A 21,046-nucleotide genomic window follows, 5' to 3' on the forward strand; every position below is an offset into this window, starting at 1 on the left:
CTGGTCGTTCTTTGTGTCCCTTGCTTGTTTCATTTCTGCAGGCGTCTCCAGCTACACTCCACGTTCGTCCCGCGGGTCGGGACAGGTCACATCAGTACTTTTAGTCATGGGAAATGTTGACAGCATGGGAACTTCTTAATTATACACACACACACACACGTTTATATGTGACACATCTTAGCTAGATATAACATACATACAAATGTATCTTAAGTACATATAAGCTACATATAAATGTACATGTAGGTGCTCCACTTTGCCTCTATGAAGATCCTGTATTCCTTAAATTTTAGGCTTGTGTACATTTAGAATTACATATAGCTCTTTAAATTCATCATCATATGTCTATGTACACATGTGTAATAGTGATAGTGTTTGGAAATCATCATTTTTATTGTTGCTTTGCCCCTCCAAATCCATGACCTTTTGCCCTGATCCACTGGAAGCATTCATCTGCCTGGGGAGTCATTAGGTCTCACTAGGGAAGTAGGTGTGAAGAAGGAATGAAGCGGTACGCAGCATCTGACACACACAGGGACTCCACATCAGTCCACAGGCTTACAGGCCAGGCCACTGGTCTTCAGAGAGGGTTTGTCCAAACATGGCCAAGCAATGATGAGCTCTGAGACCGATTCCTGAGCAGGAGGGCTGGCCGTGGGGCCCACCTCGGGACACGGTCATCCTGAAGCAAAGGCTGTGGGAGAAGTTCCACGTGGCAGCTGCCTGGGAGGCTGAGAGAGCCGGAGCCCTCGAGACCAGGCACCAGAGAGGGGCCACCGCAGGGTTCTCACCGGCCAGGAAGGCTCCACCGTGCGTTACACCAGCTGCGGCATCATCTGTGGATGCAAGCATGGCAAACCCAACTTGAATGTCATGGGGGGGGTGTCTCGGCGACAGAATGAGTTCTGACAGAACTGAAGAGAGAAACAGACAGTTCTACAATGACAGTCAGGGATTTTAATATACTGCTTTCAATAATAGACAGAACATCCAGACAGAAGGGATAAAGGGAAATAAAGGACTTGAACAACATGATAAGCCCACTAGACCTAACAGACATAGGAGAACACTGCACCCGACAGCAGCCGGACGCGCATTCCACTGACGTGCATGGGGATGTTCCCCAGAACACACCATATGGTCGGCCATAAAATGATTCTCAATGTATTTTAATAGATTGAAATTGTACAAACATCTTCTCCAACCAAAATTGAATGAAACTAAGATCAGTAACCAAAAACTAAAAAAAAAATAGTGGATATGAGGAAATTAACATAACCTTAAGCAATCCATGAATCAAAAAAGAAATCACTAGGAAAATTAAAAACTACTTTAAACACAACATACCAAAACTTATGAGGGGCAGTGAAAGCAGCGCTCGGAGGGAAATTTATAACTGAAAATGCCTGCATTAAAACAGAAGCGAGATCTTGAACCAAAAGCCTAACTTTACACTTCATGGAACCACGGAAAGAACAGCAACTAAACCCAAAGTCAGCAGAAGGAAATAAATAATAAAGTTCAGAGAGAAACAAAATAGGGACTAGAAAAGCAATAAAGAAAATCAGTGATACAGAAAGTTGGTTCTTTGAAAAAGATCACCAAAATTAACAAAACTTTAGCAAAACTGATTATAGAACAAAGAGAGGGCATAAATTATTAAAATCAGAAATGAAAAGTGGGAACACTACTACCTACCTTAAAGAAATGAAAAGGATTACACAAAAAAATACTATGAACAATTAATTATATGTCAGTAAATCTGGTAATCTAGATTAAGTGAAAAAATCCCCAGAAACACAATCAGCCAAACCCGACTCACAAAGAAATAATCTCAACAGACCTCTGACGAGTAGAGAGATTGAATCAGTAAACGAACTCCTCTGCAGAAATGAAAGTGCAGGACCAGATGGCGCTACTGACGTCAGCCAAACATTTGAAGAGCGAATGAGAATCCTACCTGACTTTCCAAAAAAGAGAAGAGAGACTACTTCCTAACATATGATTATAACCTTTTACTTCATTTTTATTTAACATATTATTAAGCTTTTGAAATCATTTATCCATTCCTTTATACATTTCTTGAACATGTACTGAGCACCTGCCACACCACGCCAGGCATGGTGGAGGAGCTTCACGTGAACAGACAGGTAAGTACTTCACCAGCACGGTGAGTGGGAGGAGCTGGGAGCAGCTTTATGCACACATAAGGCCACGCAGGAAAGGCGTCCAGTCCACATGGGGAGGAAAGGCAGGTCCAGGAAGGCTCACTCCTGAGGGGCGGCGTTATTTACTTCTCTCGGTGCACTGGGCACATTCTGTGATTCGATCTACCTACTTGCAAATGTGCTTATTATCTGATTCTCCCATTAGAAAATAGCATGAGGATAAAGAATATTCTTTTCTTATTCTCTCTGTCTACCCAGAGCCTGGTGGAGTGCATGGGACACGGCAAACATATATTTGCTGGATGACCAGAAATGTTGGTCCGAGGCGGCAGGGGCTGCCGGTTCCCTCCACCAGGTTCCTTCTCCTCTCCTGCTTCCTTCGCAGCAGCTGGGCTGATCCGAGAGGGACGGGAAGGGCACCAAGGCCAAGGAGCAGCACACAACAGGCCTTAAGCTAAAGCAGATGTTTGGAAGAGTTTATTTGCTAAGGATACCACTACAAGCAAACAGAAATAAGTCTTCTGGGATTTTCAGAGGATTGTTTTGCCAACAAAATCCCCAACGTGGCCTCCCACACAGAGGACTCATGTCATTCATTATCTCATGCACAGACAGGGCTCTGGAGCACAGAGGGACCCCAGGTTATCAAGAGCCACCGTTTGGAGCCATGTGGTCTGACGTCAGAGGCTGCTCTCTCAACCACGACCTGATGCAGAACTGTTCCCTGATGCGGGAGGGACAGGGAGGTAGGAAAACACAGGGGGCTTCATTGTCAACATACTGAGTTTAAAGTGACTACAGGTCATCTGAGAAGCAACGACAGGAGGAGCCAAGAGCTAAAGGCAGCGCCTGGCTACAAGCACAAGGCTGTCACAATCCTGTGATGCTCCAGGAGCCACTGGTCCCAGTCTTTCAGATGCATGAATTTTAAGATGCTCTCTCTATATTCTTAAAGTAATAGTGTTTCTAACAATTCCCGTGAAAAGGCACACATCGATGCAGCCAGCACATGCAGGCACAGGTATAAGATTTTTAAAATAGCTATGCAGTTTCAAAAGGGTGGCAGGATATTAGTTTTAGTTTTAATAGTAACAAATATTCTCCAGAAATAACAGCCCCTAAAACACTGTGCATATACATTTGATCCTTACAGTAACTCTATGAAATGAAATAGAAGTCATACTTTAGAGATGAAAATCTAAGGTCCAGAGAATGTAGAGGATTTGTCTAGTGAGTGGATGCAGTTATTTTAAATTCTGGGCTCTCTTCACTAACTAGTCTGCCTTCCTTACACCAACATGTATTAAGGGCAATTGATAAATTTTACAAACTAAAAATAAAATTATATAAAAAGACTTGTTCCCTTGTCTTTAGAGGTTTAAAAAAATGTCCTGACATCTGGCCGGGAGCACACAGTCATCACAAACACACCTAAGAACTGACCCGAAGCGGGTGACAACGCGCCCACGGTAGGAAGCTATCCATGTGGGCCGCCTCTCCGAGGGCGGAGGGAGGCTGGGGTGCGGACGGACGGCACAGCACAGGCTGCTAGGCTACTGGGTAAGTAAGACGAGGCGTCTGCCTGTGTTCACATTCAGGCTTTTAAAAATGTGCCCTAGAATGAAGCCGCCTTCATTAGTTACCATAGCGATGAGCTTCAGTTCCCAGGGGACAACTGTCATTTTTGCCACCACTGGAGTAGCTGGGGCTGGGCGGAGGGGTGGGCGAGTCCCACTGTGTCTTCAAGACCATGAGTTTCCGGGGAGCACGTTTCTGGACCGCACCTCGCCACCCAGCACCCACAGAAGGCGGACGCTCGCATCTACAGGCTAACAGGAAAACTGGGCAATGGGGACGTCAGCCAGGGTCTTTTTATAGTTTTACAGGGTCTCGTTTAAAGGGGAAAATGCCTGTAGTGCAGAGCACTTTGCAGAAATTCTTGGAAAACAACCTGAAAGATTTATTTTAAAGACCCACTTCTCTGTGGTCATTGGCAGTAAGGGCCGGTGATGAGATCCCCATCATACGGCCCAGGCCATACGCAGCACACCAGCTAGACCTGGTCCCCTACAAGCTGTGCACATCTGTGTGGGGGGCTCCCCGCGGGAGGGCTGCTGCGGGCAGCGCGCGGGGCATGCGGGGACCCCAGGCCAGGGGCCACGCTGGGCACTGTGCAGCCGCTGCACAGAGGCCAGGCCGCCCGGCGCCGGGCTGACCACCAGCTAGTGGGGCCCACGCGCCACAGCCGAGCCTGGACTACCTTCTCCCAGCTGGGCAGCCTCACGATCGGCCCTCGGGGACAGGTGTGGCTCCTTTCTACTTCAACACCTTCAGCTTTTAATGGCATTCCTGCTTCAGGAACAGGACCGGCCACGCCGGTCACCTGCTGTCATGTGCTTCAGCGAGGCGTGCTCAGTACAGCCAGCTCCCTGCGGCACTTCAATGAAAACTCTCACAAGTCAGCATTTTAGAAATCACAATTACATGTCAGTACCTTTATTGTTTTTTTTTAAATACATACATAAAATAAAGTCTTAAAATGGGGTTACATGGACCCATATGCCAGATGAGAAATTACAGACACACGCAAAATAGGCAGAAGTGTCCTCATCCGTCAGTGGTAATGAATGACCCGGGAAGCAGCACCCCAAGGCCTTAATTCTGAGAAGGATCACGGCGAGTAAGCGCCGTCCTGTGGCTGCGAACGGTCCCCTTGCATTCTAGACTTGCTCTGATTATTTCATTTTCTTGTGACTTTCTCAGTGGCTAATATTTAAGCACAGCTCCTTAGCCTTGCCTGGTCGGGGGCTCGGAGTTCAGAGACCCCCTGCTCACGACGGCTGTCTACTCATCCCTGCTCTCCCGTGTCAGCGTAACTCCCCCCCAAGGGATTCCCTGCCGCAAAACGGAGGACGCCCAGGCGACATGACGCTCCGATGCGAGGACAGCCGCGTTAGCTGTCAACGCAGGTTAACAAGTCCATCTCCCCACGAGACAATAAGTTCTTAGAGGGCTTTATGATTCTTTATTTCTGAGTATTTTCATCTTTGATGCTGACTATAGACAGTCCTTTGCATAGAGAAGCTGTTTGGAGAAGGTCACATATATATAGAAAAGAAAGAAAAAAGACCAGGAAATAAAAGTGAAGAGGAGAAAAGAGCAGCTCCTGGGGCAGCGGCCGAGCAGCTGGCTGGTGGCGTGGGGAGGAGGCCAGGGCCGGGCGTGTTCCTGCAGCCAGCAAGGCCGTCTGCCTTCCGCAGCCGAGGCCCTCCCGGGCAGAGAAGCGTGAGCGACGCTCTGAATGGTCAGTGTGAGCAATGCGACAGTACGGGGGTGGCCATCACATCACCCATCAGGAGGCGCAGTACAGGTGCACACACCGTGCCTGGCTCTGCATGCGGCGGCGGAGCGAGGTCTGCGTCACCCGACCCCCCCACAGCACTCCCAGGGCCAGACAAACGCCCAACGGGGCTTCATGAAATACCTGGAAAGAGCATGGCCTGGGAGGATGCCCCTGCTGCCACTGTCTGGGCCCGCAGACGGATGACTGTTCTCCTCCAGAGAAGCCACACAGCAAAACGGCCGAGAATGGGGAATTGCTGTTTAATGGGAGGGGGTTTCCATGTGGGACACAGACGGTAGCATGACTGCGCGACACTGTGGATACACTTAATGCCAATGAACTGGCCACTCAAAAATAGTTAAAACGGTAAATTTCATGTCTATTTTACTACAGTAAGAAACTTTTACAATAATACTTTTTAAAAAAAAAGAACACTGCGAAATGACTCCCTCTCTGAAACTGGAATCTTCAGAGCTGCCAAAGACACAGTAAATAGAAGACAGCTGTGGACGGTGGCCTGGAGCCAGTCAGTAAAGGACATACTGGGTTGAGAATGTGTAAAAGGACTTCACTTGCCTGTCCGGCCATCCAGCAGGGTGGGGCAGCAGGGTAGCCATCAAATCTAACTTAAACTTAGGGTCTGGAGGAATTAGTCTTGATATCCCATGAAAAAAGTCACAAAGGAGACTTCCTGAACCATGTGTAAGTGCATAAGGTTATGCAATGACAGGGAATATTTTAAAGGATTACTAGGGCCAGTAGTGAGCACCTTGGATTAGACAGGAGAAAACCTGGAGGCTATAGGACCAGCTGAGCGCCTGTGACAGTGACCAACATGTTAGAATACAGCAGCGGCAGGGGAGAAAGGGGGAAAGAACCAAATCCTAGACATGTTTCTAAGAAGGAATCGGGGAAAGGGAGGGAGCCAAAGGTGGCCACAGCATTTCCAGCCTGCAGAGCCCCTGGTGACTCAGGCAGATTGCAACAGAGACTGCTAGGCCTTATTTTAACAAGCGAAGGCCTCACAAAGCCAAATGGTTTTTCCAAGAGAGAGAAACTGGAAATCAGAATAAATTCTCTGAAAGACCTTCTGGATTAAAACCATCAAAATGCTAGGTAAAACTGAGAATTTGGTTTTCTTTCATTGTTACTTTAAAACATTGCTAACTTGTTTAAAAGGGACAGGCCTACAGCTCCCCCAAACCCTAGGAAATCATGGTGTTGGCAGCAGTTGCTAACTCTTAAGTTTTAAACCTAAAGAGTTTCTGGTGCACCCTGGAGATTTTAATGCCACACACAGGGGAAAACGCCTGGGCCTGAGCCTGAGCCGCCTGGAAATCTCGTGAGACACTCTACTTAAGCTGGGATTCCAAAGGCTACACTCTTAGTGTGAGAGTTCACAAGAAGTAAATCCCCCCATGCAGAAATGAGACAGCAAGGAAACCTGTCTGGATAAAAGGGGAAAAAACAAGTAAAAATTAAGCTGTTCTCCACAAGACGATCCTCATGAAAGATTCTATACATATGTGGTCTACATGTGTCCTCGCAAAATTCTCAAGTAGAGAACTTAATTTTAAGTGGCCCTAGATTCGTAATGTCCTCAGGCAACCAGGAGAAACAAAAGCAAACCCAGTCTTACGGAGGAGCTTAGCTGCAAGACCTTTAAAAATTTCCCCATATTAAGTTGTAAGGAAAATGAGTGAATCACAATTAAAAAAAAAAAAAAAGACAAAACCCACAAGAAAACTAGATGTCACACAGTAAGAACCAGCAAAGATAAAAGAGCAGGGGACCCACAATGACCTCAGATACTAAAACCATCAGAAATAGAATATAAAAATAACATTTAATGTGTTTCATGAATAAAAGACAAGGTTTAAAAATGAACAGAAGAGAGTAAGCACATTGGAAAAAGAACCAAATAGAACTTCTAAAAATGAAAAAATATTACTATTAAAACTAAAATGTCAATGGCACAGACTAGACACAAAGAGAGGACTTGTAAACTAAAAGACAAATGAAAAACCACAGTACAGTCCTCACTAAGACATGGGGAGAAATTAAAGGTTTGAAACATCAATAATAGAAAAAGATTAAAATGAGAAGGTCTAAGGAATAAAAGATGGAAAAAGACACAGCAGTTAAGAGATAATGGCTCAGATTCTTACAGAAATTTTGAAAGATGCCCATTCTAAGACAAAGACTATCAATGACAAAATTAGCTCAGACCAGACCAAAAGCTCTCATTACCTTCCTGGATGAACTGCTCAGAGTACAATGGTGAGTGTACCTCAGCTACATTCATTCATTCCCATTTTCTTGATATCCTACAACTTTAGACAAAGAAAATATTTTCTAAGGATGCTAAGGATGCATGTTAGAGGAAACAGGAATCAATCATAACCAGGCTTCTTTGCTGTCCATGCTCTTGTAAGAAACGTGCCATATATATATATATATATATATATATATATTCTTCAATACCACCTCTTGGATTTCGGCAATGACTAGAAATGCTCCATAAATAAGATGGACCCAAGTTTGGTTTGGGGACATGACTACTAATTAAGTCAAGTATAGGGCAGAAAAATAAAGTCCATCCATTTTGCCTGTCCTCCTCTAATTCTCTTTATCCTTCCCCAAATACCTGAGGGTGAGTGAAGCAAAGATGTGATCATTCCCAGTAGATGTGTGAAGGGGCTAGAAATCTAGAGGAATCAAACAATTTGATGAAAGGTACAAAGGAAGATGGTGGGAAAGGCTGCATCAAAACCTAATTTCTTAAACACACTGTGTGAACCATTTTGAATACTGCTCCAATAAATCAACCATAAAATATGTATATTCAAATTGGGTAAAACATGTTAAATGATATTAAGAAATTACTGTTATTTTAGTTCTGCATGATAATGGCATTGTGGGATGTGGAGCGGTTATCATTTACAATGCTAACAGGTGAGATGACATAGAAATCGAAAATTCATTTAAAGTGAATCCCAGCACATTACCCAACAAAGGATGGAGTGGCGAGATACATGACAAGACTGGCAAAGATTGGATCGTTTCTTCATCATTATTTCCATGGATTGTGTATGTTTTAAATTGTCTACAATAAATTGTTTTTAAAATCTTGAGGTCTTGATTTATACCAACAACTGTATCTAATTGTGTGTAACAGAAAGTCATGGCCTCCTTTGGGAGTACAGAGAAATTCATGAATAGAGAAATATTAGTGGATATTCATTCAAATAGTACTAAATATTTTTGTTATCCAGCTTGACAATTAGTTTAATATCCTTTGTTGGTATTAATAAATAGTTCACAGATGAAACACTTATTTCTAGAGAATGCATAACAACTTCTGGGTCTCAAAAGTGAACGACCGACCTTGAAGAAGTTATGCTGTAACAGCTAAGGCAAATTATCTAGCATATATGCTCAAAAGCTATTGGTACAAAGTATCAGAATAATCCTGCCAGGAAATTTTTAAAACTTCTCATGTTAAATATTCTCAATCCATAAATCACAGTAATGTATGTCAGTGACAGAGGAGACAATAGCACACGGGCTGCTTTGTAGCTAGGAGAGTAGATAAAGTGCTTATTTCTGTAGTGCTTACATGTATTTCATTAGGAGATTAAATTTTTCTCACTACTGGAAAACACTAAATGGCATAAAAGTATTCAGATTCTGTATTAAACAATCTACATGATTCTAAACATGTGCCTCCTCTCCTTTATGACAAAGACGCAAACCCGGGGCTTCTAGATGGAATCATAAAAGCCCTTATAATCCAGGCTATTTCATAAAGTAACTAAGACTAATCATACTTCTCACAAATTTTGAAATGCATCTGACATGCTCTGTAGTAATACAAAGGAGGTATAAAACAAGAAAATCAAAGAGACGATGAAAATTACATTTTTACTCTGCCAGGTCAAACAAACATACTACAGGAGCTATTGTCTTCCACAATTCTGTGTGACATAAAATGATGATTTAGCCTGAGTAGCTGAAAATCTCATGATATCTAGTGGTTTTCAAGATCTCCTCTCCTCCTATGATCAAACCTTTCTTCCTGTGGGTTCTTGAGGTACATACTGCATACTCACGAATGTTGATAACTACCATAAATCAAAACCACATGAGCTCCTTCCATACTGAACCTTCCCTATAAGCTTCCATATAATTTTCTTGATGTACCAAAGCACACGGTATAAAAAGTGTAGATGAATCTACCAAAGCAAAATTTCTTTATTATGTTGGCTGAAGAAAATCTATTAACGAAAATAACTCATTATATCTTGGCCTCCTTGGAAAATGTGCTTGATTTAAGCCATGCCAACAGGAAAGCTTACATGTGAAATCATTATATTATATGAACAGAGAGGTCAGAGAAACTTCTGTTTATTAATCAACCCTCATTTATGTTCTTGTGGGAGAAGTCAGGTAAAAGTAATATCTGAAACTGAATTATTTTCTAAAATTCTTTTCAAGAATTCCTGAATTTGCAAAAAGATCCTGAAATGCTAAGAATCTTGCACTAAGACTGACATACCACAGAGCCCCCCACCAAATGCCATTCCGTACGGCTTATGTAAATTATTGCTCTACATAAAGCGCAGCCGTGTTGAATTAATCCTGCAAAAATACAACTCCAAAAAGCTTAGCATACCCAGTATTTTTACTAGCAGCATTCTCCCAAGGAGTTTTATACACGTAATAAAATGAATGAAATCAGCATTTTCTGACTCACACAGGGTAGCTTTTCACGAATGGGTACTTAAGTGTGAAGATGGATTAACTCTCTGATCTCATTTTAATGAGTCTCTCTTTGCCTTTGAGGGGCTGCTCTGCACAGACGCTCAGTCACTGACTCTGCAGCCTTAAAAATCAGTCCATTTAAGAGTTTTGAGAACTGCGCTGACTTGCCCTTATTTGGGCATACTGAATCAACCAAAATTTAGTCAGAGAGTGATTTAAATAATGTAAAGTCACCGCTTCCATCCAATAGGTTGCTAAACCCTGTCAATCCTGCCTCAATGTGCGGAGAACTGTCCCGTCTCTGCCCTTGCACTGCCCTCGCCACGCGCCCCCCGCCCCCCAACCCCCTCCAGAGCCTCCTGGCGGCTCTCCCGCCTCCGACCACCCTTCTCTGACCACTGACGTCATCTTCTAAAATGCAAGTCCGGTCATGTCACAGCCTTCAGAGGTTTCGGGTGCCAGTGCCAGTCCGCGGTCTACCAGGCCCTCCGGGATCCAACCAGTTGTACTGCCAGCACCACCCAGCCCAGCCGCCCAATGCCCTGGGCTCTCTCACTCCGTGAGGGCCAGACTTTGGGTGCAGTTTTATAGGTCCGGAGAGAAACAAGAAGAAAAACTAAAAGGGGAGTGAGCTAAACACAGGATGGCCAGCTTGTTTTGCCAAGGGAAAAAAAAACATTTCAAACAAACAAAAATCTACATTTTGCCAGCATTTTTCATTTTACAGAAAGTTAAGGACATGATCTTAAAATTCTAAAATTTGAATAAATTTAATTTTAGATATTAAAAGCTCATTACACTGTCCTTTTCAAAAATCTTGCTGCACCCTGGTGAGAACTGCGCATGAACTTGTTCCGTGAGGCCAACCGTCCTCAGCCCTCTCAGCCCCGTGGGCCCTGCATGCGTTTGCCCTCTGCTGAACTCTGTTCCCCTGCCCAGGGCCCCCCCCTGCCTGATTAGTGCCCGCCGGTCCTCTGCAGGTCTCACCGTGCTGCGGCAGAATGAAGGGGGATTCCATAAAATGCAGATTGTGGTCACAAAGATTTTGTCCAAAGTTTCTTCCAGCAGCTTTACGGTCTTAGGTTTTACCTTCCGGCCTATGACACGTTCCTGCATGTGTACGACACGTGGATCAAAGTTCATTTATCCACTACATGGCTCTCCAGCTGTTCCAGCCCCGTCTGTTGGAAAGACAGTCCTTCCTCCACCAACCGGCCTTGCTCCTCTCTGAGATCACCCGACCATTCCTGCAGGGGGGTCTCTTTCTGGACTCACTATTCTGTCCCATTAAGCCACTTGGGGACGCCAAGCTTCTCACATGTTTCTTGAAGGCTGTGGTCCAAACGCCAGAAGTATTCTGTGCAAATGAGGAAGAACCCGGATGTTCCGGACCCCCTTGCTGTTCTCCTGCTGTATTGGACCCGTTGTACGGTGCTTCGTGTGGTCTTCTGAGCCCTTTCGATTAACTGACCCTGGCCAAGTGCTGCAATGAATTTGTTTTCTGCTATTAAAAGGACAGAACACGGAGCGACAGCCTGGCTGTTTCCATCCCACCCCGATGGGTCAAGGCCGATTCCCGCTCTGCTCTCTCTGCTCCGCCCGGCACTTCCCAAACCCCACTCATCACGCCTATAGGTCTGTTTTGATAAAAACCAGCTAACCCTGGCCAAGACAACTAAGACAGTTGTAAAAACGGGGAATTTTTTAGTCTAAATCATGCTTACAAACCAGATTATGTGATTTAAATGTTCATCATGAATGTGAGCCCTGGAAATGAGTAGAAGCCAGCAAAAGCCAAAATCTTTTAAGAAGGATCTCCAGCTGCCCCATCGGGCTTCCCGACACATAAAGGAAGACAAAGGCGGGCATCCAGCACACTGCCAAAGGATGGGAACCGCGTGGGGGCAGCCCTTCCACCACGTCAGGCCAGGCTGAGGTGCGCACAGCCCTTCCTGGGGCTGAGAAGGGGCTGCACCCTGGCACTGCCGGGGCGCAGGGACCCCGGAGGAGGAACGGGGCGCCGGTGTGGTGAGAGCAGGGCTCCCCTCTCTCCTGTTAGCTCGGGAGGCTCAACAGTAGGAAGGGAAGGAAGAGCAGCAACCGTTAGAGGCTGAATGTTCGTTTCCCCCAAATGCCACGCTGAAATCCTAACCCCCGCTGTGGAGACGGGGGCCTCTGGGAGGCTAGGACGTGAGGACGGAGCCCTCGTGAGCAGCATTAACGCCCCTGCAGAAGGAGCACCAGAGAGCTTCCTCTCTCCCCACCGGGTGGGGCCACAGCAAGAAGGTGGCCGCCGAGAAACCAGGCGGAGGGCCTCCCCAGCAGCCCGCCCGCTCAGACCTCCGGCCTCCAGCCCTGAGAAACCACGGTGTCCAGGTTTGCTTGGCAGCCCGAACTAAGACACCAACACACGGAGCCCTTGCCGTTTACGGCGCACTGTTCTCTACTTGATCTCCTTCACTTGATGCTCACGACGTCCTGGGGGTGGGGGCAGGGGGGCCCCTGTTTTCATGCCCAGTTACAGTGAGGGTCCATGTTCGCAGACACGAAGCTGCCTGTGCCCCTGAGCCAGGAGTGGGCCCGGACAGTCTGACTCTAGAGCCCACCACACCACACCATTTCTGGGGTTGTCTGACTTCTCAGAATAAATCAGATTGAGGACAAAAGGAGAAATGAAGGAAACTCGGTGAAGTTTTCTATTTACACAACAACAGAAGACAGGAACAAAAGGACGTGGCTTACAGGCACCCAGAGCGCCTGGCACAGCGCACTGGATGGCTGACCGGAGCCCTCCCCATGCGCCCGGAGGTACACGCGACAAAAAACACACAGGTCGGTGGAATTCTCTTACACAGGCTGGCATGGAAACTGGTGACTCACCTCTCAACTCTTCATGCCGTTGAGTGGGGCCAGGGCTTCCCTGTGGGGCCACGATGTCTATTTCCCCGCCTCCCCCAGCCCTGAGCTTCGTCAGTGGAAATGAAATCCACATCGTATTGCTTCGACTATACATAAATATTTTAGCAGAAAGTCCCCTTTGAGATACTAAAGTCATTTCTTGGCACTGAATATGTGAGAAACATCAGTCTTCTCCATTCTTAAGGTGCTACTAGGTACTGTACATTTATAGAAGTTTACCTGGCCCTGACCTGGATTCACATCTTTTAAAATCTTAGTTTATTGAAAGACTGATTTATGACTTTCCTTCATTTTAGTCAAGTACATATCACAAACCAGGACTAATACTAGAAACACAAAGGCGGTAACGATGGGGTCCCAGCTCTCACAAGCCCACAGTTGCGTTTTCACCCACTCTTTCTCAAAAACATCCCTGCAGGGCTTTGCGAAGCCACACAGTCAGTCGCTGGTGTGGCCGGTCCCAGAAGCAAAGCCGTGTCCCTGCTGGAAACGAGGGCGAAGGGAGATCGTGAAGGCCGAGGACAATCTTCATAGTTTTTGATCTCCAGTTTTGAAAGTTGGACTCAAATAAGCCTGTGCTACATATGGTGAGAGATTCTTCAATGTAATAACAACACTGAGTGAGCACTTACTCTGAGTCAAGTTCAGTTTTAATTACTTTATGAGAATTATTTAATCATTACGCGGGTCCCATATATTGGCACTATCGCTATGTCCATTTCCAATATGATGAAACTCAGGTACAGAGAGGACACATCATTTTATCCTTTTAGGAATTAAACCCAGGCAGCCTGCCTCCAAACCCCATTCTTAACAACTATTCCTGCCACTGAAGAAAGACTCAAATATCATGGCACTGGAGAAAATTAAGCAGACTGACCAATGGAAAGAACCAAAAACCCAGAAACAGACTCGAGCATATATACTAATTAGCATATTAAAAAGTTACTACAAATAATGGGGAAAGATGAATTATACAATAAAAGGTGCTGTCCTAATTATTTAATTATTTGGTTCCAAAACAGTGGAACCTCATGCCATTTACTAAATATCATTGAAAGGCAACCCTCCTATACAGTTGGTGGGAATGTAAACTGGTGCAGCCACTGTGGAAAGCAGTATGGAGGTTCCTCAAAAACTAAAAATAGAAAAACCACACAACCCAGCAATTCCACTTCTAGGAATTTACCCAAAGAAAACAAAATCCCTGATTCGAAAAGATATATGCACCCCTATGCTTACTGCAGCAGTATTTACAATAGCCAAGATATGGAAGCAACCTAAGTGTCCATCAATAGATGGATAGATAAAGAAGATGTGGTACATACATACAAAGGAATATTATTCAGCCATAAAAAAGAAAGTAATCCTGCTATTTATGACAACATGGATGGACCTAGAGGGTTTCATGCTCAGTGAAAAAAGCCAGGTGGAGGAAGACAAATACCATATGATTTCACTTACTTACGGAATATAAAAACAAAATGAACAAAACAGCAGTAGACTCATAGACACTGAGAAGTGAGTAATGGTCACCATGGCAGAGGGGTTGGGGTGGGTGGGTGGGAAGGGTGTGGTGGATAAAAGGGCACAAAAATTCTCAATCATAATATAAGTCGGTCACAGGGATGGTAGGGCCGCGCAGAGAATACAGCCAATGATTCTGCGGATGGTAACTGCACTAGAGGGGGTGAGGATCTGAGAGTATGGGTAACTGTGGTGAATTACTGTGTTGTATACTTGAAACCAGTTAAGACTCTATGTCAACGATACTTCAATTAAAAAATAAAAATAAACAACAGAAAATAAATTTCATTGGTTTAAAAAGTCACACGTAACTCAGGACGACGGACGATGCATATGACATATGACTGTCTTTCCTGATCATTTCTTGTGAAAACAACCCAACTAACTCAATAGGGAAAACTCTTCCCCACCAGCTGGCTCCTTCAGGGCCCTATCCACAAACCTGCAGCCCGGAGCTGTCGGCAGACGATCAGGTGGGAAGGCACAGAGTGAGGGGAGAGCCCAATCTGCAGCCGACCCCCGGTAAACTGCTGCCGTTCATCAGCGGCTTAGACGCCCTGCTAGGTGCACTGAGCCATCAACAAATTCAGTGTCCTCACACACGCGAGTGAGCTGGTGGTCAGAGGGTTAAACAAGACGCCCAGTGTTAAGCGGCTGATAAGCAGAAAGCCACAGCTGCAATGTAATGGCTATCAGACCTCAGCTTCAACTCTCATCACTCCACTACACACAGGGGACCCAAGTCCACCAGGAGCCCCTCTTCAGCGTCCATGGACAGCTCCTGCATGGCAGCAGAGGCTGGAGGCAGGACCAGTGCTGGACAAAGGGCGACATGTGGCTTCTGCCTGGATGCCAGGCCAGGCAGCTCTTCAGGAGGAAGGCAGCCAGTATTCTTAGAGCTGCCAAGACCACACAGAAGGAGACTGTTCCTAACAAAGGGGGTCTCTGCCCTGCAGCTGCCGCCCGCCGCCTACAGCCCCATCCCCACCCTACACAGACTACTAGGACTCTAAGCCGCTGGTACAGGGTCGCAGGGCATCCAACTTCCCCCCCTTTGCTGGTAATGGAGAGAACTGAACAATGACCTCTACTATCTCTGACAGGGCACATTTGAGTTACCAATAACGAGCAAGCCAGACCTTACGTGGCAGCTGTGCTGAGAGAGAAGCTGGCAAACTCGACAGGAGAAAAGACTCAGAGATTTTAAGAGAAGTGGAATAATTAGGGTAACTGCAAGAAACAAGACAAGCTTACAAATGAAAAAATTTACATTCTCAGTGACAGTGAATCACCGATACAAATGTCACTGTGCTGAAAGGTGGAAAAGGATTGACAGGAAAGACAGTAGCTGGTGGGTGACAAGTGGAACTGGTGGTCTAAAGAAAAGAGCGAAATGCGGCCTGGCCACTGCAGAAAACCAAACTGAGCCTGAGAAGATCTGCTCAGAACTCACTGGAAAATAGGGAAAACTGGAAATGACCAGGGAAAACATGGCACCTGGATAACAGATGGAGGAGATAAACAGGTGTGGGTTTTCATAAAAAGAAAATGAACCAGGAGAAATAGGAATTAAGTAAATGATAAGGGAAAAAACAGAGCTTATTTAAAAACGAGTTTTTAGACTTAAATTATTCACTCAGAGCTTGGCAGATTTCATCATAAAAGATCCATGTGTTCCAGAATTTCTGAATGTCTGGAGGGAGGAAAAAAAAAAGGAAAACCGAACATCCACCAAGATTTATTTAAAAAAAAGAAAAGGGGAGTATGAATGAGATGAATATCAAGCTCCTCATCTGCCATATTAACTGCTCAGAGTCAATGGAGGAAGATTTATGGGACTCTGAAGGGAAGAGTCTGTGGCCTAAGATTCTCAACTCATCTAAATTATCAATCCTGTAATTATCGTTATGATAAAACAGAAGAAATAATAGACATAGAGAGACCCAAACATACACTTTCTATATATCCTTTCTGAAAATAAATTATTAAGGCAGGGAGGATATGCAATCAATTGAAAAACTGAATTTGAGTGAAGAACTCAAGAAACTAGAGGTCGTCCAGAAGCCCAGACACGCGGAAGCACAGCCGACTCGGCGGCGAGCGGGAGGCTCGCGGCGCAGGAGCCGTCAGAGTCTCGCATGCTGACCGTCTTGGAATCCTGATAGACACATTCAACAAGGGTGTCGCAGGAGCAAACTGTTTTCAGAGGTCGTATGAGCAAACATTTCCAGTTATTTCAGCACAATTTAGGCAGGAAAGGGAAGAAAGGAAGGAAAGACTGTGCCAGCTTATGGGGCCTCTACTGCAACTTTTCCAATGACAGATGAGGGCAAATTTTAAATGTGCTCACAATTAGAGCACAAACTGGACATGTAACTTCCAAGTCACAAAGAGAACTGTTTTTCTCCATTAAAAGAGAGGAAAACTTGGTAAATGAAACAAGAAGAAGGTAAAAAGTAAGGAGAGCCTAAGAATTTGAAAACCTAACATAGGAGGCCAAAGTTAAGACCAAACATTCAGGGAAATCTAATGGCTTGAACACTCACAAACTGGGTGAAAGAGCAAAATGCCACTCATCTCCTGGGTGATTCAATGAGGCAAATGGTGTGAAACATGCCGGGCATGTAGCAGTTGCTCCCCAAAGTGCATATAAAGAAAGAAAGAACATTGCAGGCATTGTGGCAAACCAAAGATCTATAAAGAAAAAAGGAAACTTCACCAGTTTAAAACACCAAAAACTCACTGAAATAAAAAACTTGTAAAATCTCATGGTGGGCTCGCAAAAAAAAAAAAAAAAAGAGAGAGAGAGAGAGAGAAAGAAAAAGAAAAAGGTAACCCTCAAGTCAAAGACATAAGAAAATGTATAATCTTTGACCCAGAAATTCCATTTGTAGAATTTTTTCTACATTTGCATGTTATAAAAATAAGAAATCTGACGTGGGAAGAGTGAATGAACTCCAGACAGTTTTCTCGGTTTAGGATAATCTGCACTGCAAATGACAGAAAACCCAACCAAAGTGATTTAAACAAAAGGGTCTCATTTAAACACGAGGATCGAAACGCGGGCCGTTGCGGGTTGATTCAGTTGCTCAAACATCCCTTTAATGGCTGTGGCTTCTTATTTCCATCCTGTCACCATCAGTGTGCCCGGGACATCATGTTAGGTGACTACAAGGTTTTTTAAGGCTGTTGTATATACAAAATGATCTTAACTACCCTAAAACCAGAGGAAGAAAAGAAGGTAACAGATTAAAGGAAACCCTGTTAATAGTGGTTATTCCAAGATGGTGGGGTCATACTTTTTTATACTTCCCGTATTTTTTAAAGACTGTAATACACACATAAACTACAAAAAGAAAAAATATATATACCTCAAAGAACTAAAGAAAAAGTGATACTGGAGAAAGGGACTCAATTATGCCTTGGCCATAGAGACAAAGGTACTTTCTCCTTGTTTTCCAATCAGAATTTTTTCAAATTCATTTCTAGTGTGTATGAGTTTTCTGATTCTCCACCACACACACACAGTAGGTTTGTATAAAAAGTAAGCTCATCAAAACAATCCTCATATGCTGTAAGATTTTCATATACATTGGTTTACTGAAGTTAAAGATGCATATGAAGAGATGGAATAAAAGCTCTCAAATCTCACCACCCTTTCGGGTACTGACTTTTTTCTGTAATACCCCTCTGCATTTAAATTGAAAATATTAATAAATGTGTATGCCTTTTCTTCTGTTAAAAAAAAAAAGCAAGCTTATGAGATTGTTAATGATGACCCTTCATGTCACGTGCACCATTTATATAGCACCTAACAATCCCTTTTCCTCTACCTTTATGACCACAACCCTTACAGACATACGTAAGGAGATACAAATAGATAAAACAGCATTCTGCAGTAAAGCTGAAACTAATCATTCAAGAGCCTTTCCCAAGATCCGTTAAACTGGGAAATTTAAATACAGTACCCCAATAGCATTCTCTTTTCATGCACCATATTTCATAGAGATTAAATAACATTAAGATATATTCATGGTTATACTGCATCAATTTCCAAGAATTCTTTTAGATATTTAATTAATACCAGTAACCATCAGTGTTCCTAAATCTACTGTAGACAAAGTAAATATTTAGAGGCCAAAGCAGGCCTGGAGAAACCCACACTATCCATCCGCTGAGCCTCAGGGGCTTCCCCCTGCCCACCTTCCCCACGTGACAGGTGGTCGGAACAGCCTGAGGGACCTCTGCCTGCAGGGGCATCACCTGATCCGGGAATTCTCTGGGCATCTTCCAAGACCGCTTCTCCACAGTTTAAGACTAAAAATTTGGATATCAGAATTTCAATTTCAAAACCGGAGGGCACTGGGGAAGTATTCCTCGTGCGGAATGTACACGGGGCGCAGCCTGCAGCCATCCCACGGGCCGGTCACGCGGACAGTCCACGAGCACACAAAGACGCCTTCGGAAGAGGTGCGAATCCGGCGAGATCTACCCTGATGCTCAATCTTCAGTTATGGCCCTTTTTTTGGAAACACTGGTCATTCGGTTTCTAAGGTTCTTTTTCAGATATTACAGATCCTCGTGTAAGAAAACCCCGCTTCCCTTCGGGTAACCGGGACCCGCAGCGCGTGCAGCCGGGCGGCCTTCTCCAGCGCTGGGAGCTCCGCGTGCCCGGTCACCGCCGCCGCCTGCAGCAGCGGGGCCCGAGGCGCAGGACGCGGGGCTGCAGACCCCGAACTGTAAGGAGCACCCTCTTGATACAGCTTTTGGCCAGGCTTGTTTCATTTTGTTTCAGGCGCTGCCACATCGGTCACATAAACCGTGAAATGCGATACACCTCCTTATGCAAAATCAAACACACTCTAAACATGTACGGTGTTAATCATCGATCCAAGGTGATGGCTGGAGCCGTGGGTGCAGACAGAGGAAGGCCTTATTTCACAGTCCCCCGGGCGTTCCGCTGGGTGCTGGCGCGGTCCCCTGGCACCCTGGGTACGGCGAGGCGGCAGGCCGGGAGGCTGGGCGCGGGGTGGGCCAGTCCCTGGGCAGCCACCGCCCCTCCCCGTGCAAACGCTCCGGCAGGTACGGGTGCGGGTGCAGAACTGGCTGACGGGGGCCCACGGTTGAGGAATTGGTGCTGTGAAGACAAACTTGGGCCGCATGCCCTCACTTACCTCACTTACCTGGAGATTTCAAGAGGAATTCTAAAACACGAACTGCCCTCCGGCTTCTGTCTGCCCTCAGACTGGTGGGGCCCCCTGGGCAGCAGGCCCGGCACGTGGCCAGGGGCTCAGCGCCCCCCAACCAGGAGTTTGCTAAAAATTCTCAGCCTGAGGTATTCACAAGTACACGAACACGTATGACCACCTTCAAACAGTCAAACAGCAGCCACTCGCTGGGGTGCAAAGCATCAAATGGCACATCAGCTGACAATTCCCGCGTGGGCACCAGTTTCCTTCTCAGAGTCCTGGCTGCTGACCACCACATGACCTTGGGTGGCCTCAGGAATATTTTTGCTCAGTACTCAAGACCAGAGATGCTGATTCTATAAGTGACTGCCATTTTTGTACTGGATTTTTGAAATCGTCCAAATTGAGGAATATTTTATTTGACTCTTAGCAAGATGTACCAAATTACAGTGGTGGCTGCCATGGGGTGGAACAATTTTGTTTTGCACATTGTAAATAACTTTTTAAAGGATTACTTTTAAGATAGACTTTAGATATATTACATACCTGGGCTAAAGGATGCCTATGTTCATTTCAGCTTTGAAATGAGGTTTAACTCCAGAAACATGAGTTTTGCACCCTAAATGTTCACACAAACAAGTGCTATACACATGCACGCTTAATGGAGGACGAAACCACCGGTACCAAGCCTCAAGTGTGGCTAAAGTCGTGTTCCGCCAGAGCACACCTGACCGGAAACCACTGAGTCAAGGCTGAATAAGGAAGGAGTACCCACCCAGAACCCCACCACTTCTCACCACCTCTGCCACCATCATCCTCGTCAAAGCCACCCTCGCCTCTCCCACCACATTGGGGTGGCCTCCCAACTGGTCCTCCAGCTTCTGTCACCCTCACCCCTACCCTCTACCTGGTCGATGCTCACACATCAGTCAACTGATTCCTTTAAACCTATTGTATCTTGTCACTCCTCTAATCAAAATGCAGTGGCTCCCCATTTACCAGAGTAAAAGCCAACATTTCTCAAGGGCCCCCAGTGCGATGGTTCGTCCTATGACACTCTCCCAGGCCCCACCGCCCAGCATTCTCCTCCCAGCCAGCGTGGCCTCCCTGCTGAACACCAGGCATTCCTGCCACAG

The 21,046-nt window shown here is 45.4% G+C and overlaps 1 protein-coding gene across 13 annotated transcripts in view; it reads right to left on the reverse strand.

Moving 5' to 3' along the window:
* Positions 1 to 21,046, reverse strand: part of WDFY2 (WD repeat and FYVE domain containing 2) — a 103,262-nt gene that overhangs the window by 58,098 nt on the left and 24,118 nt on the right. Inside the window, exon 1 of one of the 13 annotated variants that reach the window (XM_073230074.1) lies at positions 11,263 to 14,555. The exons of 11 other annotated variants lie outside the window; for them this stretch is intronic. The gene's annotated coding sequence lies outside the window, so the exon portion shown is untranslated. Of the gene's footprint in view, positions 1 to 11,262; positions 14,556 to 21,046 lie in introns of those variants that run through there. One more of the 13 variants, XM_073230077.1, reaches the window with a different exon arrangement.

This window comes from Manis javanica, chromosome 1, assembly GCF_040802235.1.
Source record: "Manis javanica isolate MJ-LG chromosome 1, MJ_LKY, whole genome shotgun sequence".
Classification (NCBI taxonomy): Eukaryota; Metazoa; Chordata; class Mammalia; order Pholidota; family Manidae; genus Manis; species Manis javanica.